The following is a 6000-nucleotide window of genomic DNA, read 5'->3' on the forward strand; positions in this document are numbered from 1 at the left end:
CTCCGATCCCCTGCAGTGTGTGGGTGTGCTTCTGTGAGAGTGTGTGTCTGTGTCTGTGTCTGTGTCTGTGTCTGTGGGTGTCATTCAGGTGCTGATGCAGGTGCTGCATTTGATTGATCAGTTCAACCGAATTTGCTGCTTCCTGATTGGATCAAGCCTGACATCACAGCTTGTAAGTCTCAGATGCTGCAGCCTGCTCTGTCCGTCACCTCACTCAGTTACATTAACAGTTATTCTGTTAGTTTGTAAATAACCTTTGCAAACAGATGAATTGTAAACTGAACACTCTTTTTGGCTCCTGTTTATTTTTAAGGAGCTCAGGTAAGATAATGTCTTTTGTTGGATGTTTTGTTGTCAGGGAGGAATGATTAGGGATTGATTAGATAACTTTTTGTTTGTTTACTCAACTCTGAAGCTTATAATACTGAATTGGACTTGTGCTGCTGAATTATGGGAGAGGGAAGAGTGGAGGTCACTTATCATGTTGTGACTTTAGGATCACCTGGGGACATAACGGCACATGCACAAACAAATTACCAGCACTTAAAAGGGATTGTGACAATTATTTAACCTTTAAAATAAACTCAAACATGGGCGATAAACAAACCAGTCATAATCTTTAATCATAATATCGGTCTCCTCATCTGATGCTCCTGTCTGTTATTTGTAATTTAAGATATTTGTTTCATTTGTAAAAGTGTTTGACTTTTATTTTGAGTGCTGTTTTGTAGTCTGTCCTGAAGTTGTACATTCATTTTATAGTATACAGTACAGTATAGTACCTGCCCAGTGTTTCCGAGTGCATACATAATAGTAATAATAATAGAATGTACATAAGATCGGGGTATTAGTTTTGTTTATTCAAATATAACATAAATAAATATCCAAAATAACACTTAAAATAAATAATAAATCCAAATAATAGCATAACATGTTCCCCTTTGGTATCTTACTACAGACTGTGACAGCCTGACAAAAAGCCAGTTATGCCTTACTTTCAAATGATATACAGCGTGCTCATTTGACTGCTCCACAGCCTACTTGTTGCAAAGTTTGCAAGATGTGTTTGAACATTTTATTTTACAGGGCTTTATGAAAAAATATTCCAATGCCCTATTACATGGGAAGGCCTCAGGATGGGGTCCATTTATGGAGATCCTCAGGCAGGCAGCCAGGTGTTCTCCTTGAAACTGGTTTCAGGTCTGATTTTGACCTGAGGATAAAGCAAAGAAAATACCACAAACTGCACTAATATAAAGAAAATGCATGGTTATTTGTTGTCCTGTTCAAGGTCATGCTCTTACCCTGTTCACCGTTGAGAAATCACGTTGTAATTGACACAGGAAACGGGAAAAACGAGTGCAATGCCTGCAAGGAGGCTCAGGCAGGGGTAGAGGTTGGTCCACTCATCAAACTCGCTTGCCAGCAGACTCATGATCTCCTCCTGGTTAGTGTTCTTGAAACAACATTTGGTTTACCAAGGCATTAGTGTATGTGTGTGTATTGTGAACTGTAGTTGATTGTAATCAGAATCAGCTTAATTGACCCACCGTGAATGCCCCAGTAAGGACATGATTTTTGAACGAGGACCACCCCTGCAGGACCTCATTCTCATGTAGAGGGCAAAATTTCCTAACAAGAGTCCGCAGATGAGACATGTTGATTGTATCATCTTGTAGAGTGGTTGATTGCGGTGCGGGTCCCAAGATACTGAAGGCCCCAAGAATGTCCAGATCATGAAACCTCCTCTCCAGGTGTGTTTCCAGGCCAAATCAACATCTTTCTATTAAGAGCTTACACCCACCGTTACCTCTGTCATTAAGGGCCAGGCCATAGTCTATTCAGGACAGAATGATTAGTTATGAATAGACAGAAGATAACTACAATGGTATCAAATAACTATTACCTTTATTTTCAGATCACTGACACCCAGGGTAGCCGATGCTGCCCCGAGTGTTGCAGTACGATTTGCACTGTTTCTGAAAAAGAAATGAAGTTCTTGAAGGTGATCCCTAAAGGTAGCCATGTAACTTACATCCTTTGAGGAGTCCTTGCAGGCAAGGGCCAATCTGTGGGTAACACAAGCAACAGCCACAATTTTTTGGAAAGCTGTCTTTAACTTGATTCGCAACCCCTTTCACAGGCCGCCGTATATAAAATGAATTAGTGACAAGCATGGGATACAACAGACAAAACAACCTCACATAGGCATTAAATATTTACCTGTCATAACGGCTGCCCCATCAGTGTTGGGAGGCCCTTCCTCAAGATTACATCCTTGATCGTAATAGATCAAGGACATCGTCAATAGAGACCAGGTCCAGGAATTGATTGAACACATGTCCCTCTTTATCCAGGTATCTGAGGCTTGAGAGAAAGCATAGGCAAGTATTAGTATTAACATAAGAACAAAGGATGTATGCGATTCTAAAATCAGACAAAATAAATGGTCCCATACCAGACATGCAAATGAAGCAGTCTGGACATAGAGACATCAGTGCTCTCATCGACTTCCAGGCTACATGCCTGTGATGATTTGATCTCAGTGAGAATCGGCTCCTCGATGACTCCTGCTAAGATCTCAAGCATTCCGGCAATGATACGATGAGATCTATAATTATTCCTCTGGTCAATCTGACATTGGGAAAAGTAAAATATAAAATACTTAAAAAATGTATTCATTAATGTTAAGATTGAATTAAATTTTAAATAATGGCTATGGGGACCTTTACCTTTAATCTCTTGAAATAGTTACATCCTAGAAGCTCAGCCAGGCTCAAAAGCTTTGAGTAGTTTGTGTGGGGGGCCAGTTACTTTTTTAATGAGCCAGTAAAGGCCATTGAACCCACCAATGATTGCCTCGTGCTCTAAAACAACAGTGGGCTCAAAGGACTCCATCGTTGAGATGCCTGTAAATGACAAAGTTATTAGAAAATGATTTGAATATACTGAAGTTATTACAAAACGGCTGTGGAAATCAGAACCCACCAGATGAAACAAGAGGCCTGACATCTGATGCTCTCCTGGTGGTGCTTCAGTGACGTGCCGTTCCAAGTAATCATTTCTGTATATAGTCGCTCCGACCTCGAGAAAAGCTCTCTTTGCCCTGCCTTTCTTATTTGCCTGCATGTGGTGCCTGCACAGTCAACAAAACATCCCTAAAAAGTAAAGCAATCATTGATCAAATTAGCTAAATATCCAGATATACCTGTTAATTTATTCTTTTTTTGCGATTGAATTATGCACAACACAATAAGATCACATATAATAACAAGTAGCTGAGGAAATAAGAAAGAAAATGGGGGAAAAAAAGATTATTCATAGAACAAATTATGCAGATAAAAATGTAACTTACCATGCTGTGTGTGGAACAGCCAAGTCTTAAATTGAGGTATTCTCAGCCACTCTGGATCAGTGCCTCTGTGCCGGCTGATGTCCTGTCTACAAAGCACAGAAGAATAGAAATGAGGCCTATTTCTAAGGAAATGTGCTTTTCTGACCTGACCTGCTTCTGCATCTGTGTTTGCTGTCAACCTCACATGTTGGCTGTTGTCCTCCTCTCCTATTTCTCTCTCTCCATTACCCACATCCTATCCCATCCTGACTCTCCCTAGCAGTGCTTTTAGCTCTCACAGCAATAATGGTTGAAGCCTGGAAATATTCTAAACAAATAAATTGGATTGCTTCTCACACTGGTCGGACTGTTCAACTTTACCACGTGTGTTTTTTAAAAAGTTATATACCTCTTATACCTCTGGTCCAGTCTGTCTTTGCGCCTCCTCAGTACGCTCCCTTTTGAGTTTGGGGAAAAAACTTTTCAATGTTCATCCAGATTGAGGGAACATATCAGCGTCAGATTTTTAAAAAGTAACATTAACATGATCCTTGCACGAGCATGCAGTCGATATGTAACCATAGTATGTAACCCCTCAATTCTGGTTCTGTCTCAGCAGACTGTAGAGATCCTGTGACAACTTCTCTCAGGTTCATAGCATTTATTTATCAGCACACAGCTGTCACTCAGGCAAACACAAAATGATGATTGGTGATGATGGTAAAACATACAGCACAGGTCCAGCCCCGTTATTGAGATCGTCAGCCATCAAAGGGGGCACAATACTTTTACAATGTGATCGTTTAGTTTAGTTATAAAAATACATTTGTATTACAAATAAAAAGTTCACTAATACAAGTGTTTACTCCGCTTCTGCATGTATAATCTGGTTTTGTAACATAAACTGCCATGAATCAATGATAAAATTAGCAAACTACAACATTTCCCCAAACAGAAAATGCAAAACATATCTGTCAGGCAAACACAAAATTATGATTGGTGATGATGGGAGCATGCAACATGTCACGGAGCTGTTTTCAGTACGTAGGCTACCGTTATTGAGATTGTCAGCCAGCAAAAGGGACGAGCAGACAATTAGATCTCTATAACTCCTACCACCGCCGCACGAGGTTGCTGTTTTCAAATAAATAAAAGGAGCCTGGCATAGATATAGATAAAAGATGTTACTGTCTATTAAATCTATATCTCAGAGGAATAAGATCACAAAATAACGTAACAGAAAATTAAAGGAACACTGAGTGAACACAGAAATACATTTTAACGAACTTTAATTATCTACAATAACCCTGTTACAGATATGCCTTACAGTTATGTACAGCGTGCTAAAATCCAACCCAGCTGTAGGCTATTCTATGCTAATTAATAACTTTAGTTATCCTTACTAGTGTAACCAAGCTTTCTGGGTTAGTCGGACCTGTACACTCAATAAGAAAACGATAAACGGCACATAGGCGGGGAGCTTCTTCATCCACGGCTTCCACTTTATTCAACACACCTGTGTACAGCGAGCAGGATAACAACAACAACCGCTTTACGGCAGCTACGATAAGTCTCAAAGGACACCTCACTCTAAAAGCGAGTAGATATACAGTACCCATAACAAACATACAATAGTCTGTTACACACGCCTACCCCAACCCAACTAGAAATGTCCCCGTTTCACTATAAACAGTCCAGACACACATGAGACAACAGGAAACCTTTTGAAATAGTCCCTGAGCAGAATTTAACCTTAGAATTAAAAAAAAAAAACCTGTGCATATCACTGTCAACACCCAAATGGACATGAACAGCAAAATACATGAAAAACACATCAAACTCAGAACCTCACAAAATCCTGAAGGTGTGAAGGTGGCCGCAGGACATGACCCCTGCGTGACTGCACTAGTTCAGACTCTGAAAACTCCCCTTACAGACTCATGTCCACACCCCCAGGCATTTGTTGCTCAACCATTTGCGGCGACAACGGGAGTGGCGAAGCCCCCAAAAAGAGGAGATGATTGTAGGGAAGGAGGAGAGCCACCAACAGTCCCTGAAGGCACTGGCAAAGTGTAATGTTTCAGTCTGTCATGGTGAACCACCTGAGTCCTCTCCAGAGAGTCCAGAGGGTTGCTGATGCGGTAAGTCAGTACAGCCTCACCTCCAGACGGCAACGCCTCCATGACCCGGTATGGGCCCTTCCAATGTGGCGCCAGCTTCGTGCGGCTCTCAGTGGGGTTATTCAAACCACACCATCTCTCCCAGTGTCATAATACAGTTTTTGACTCTCATGAGCCTTCACAGCATTGAACCTGGCAGCTGAGAAAGCAGCCTCCAGTCCATCCACCATGGATGACACATACCATGGCAGAGATCCAGCCATCTGAGAGTCTGAAACAATATCAGGTACAAGCACATCATCAGGGACACACGCCTCACGAAGAGGTAAAGGGGGTGAACCTGGTGCTGGCGTGTCTAGAGGTGTTTAATGCGACCTGTTTTACATAACTGTCCCATTCTCCCCCAGAGAGCAACATCTTAGCAAGCTGCTCAATCAGAGTCCGATTATGGCGCTCTACCATTACGTTCGACTTTGGATTGTAGGCAGTGGTGCACGTTTTCTTGATCCCCAACATCTGACAGAGACCCTGAATCACATCTGCCTC

The sequence above is a fragment of the Labrus bergylta genome, chromosome 2 (genome assembly GCF_963930695.1).
Source record: "Labrus bergylta chromosome 2, fLabBer1.1, whole genome shotgun sequence".
Classification (NCBI taxonomy): Eukaryota; Metazoa; Chordata; class Actinopteri; order Labriformes; family Labridae; genus Labrus; species Labrus bergylta.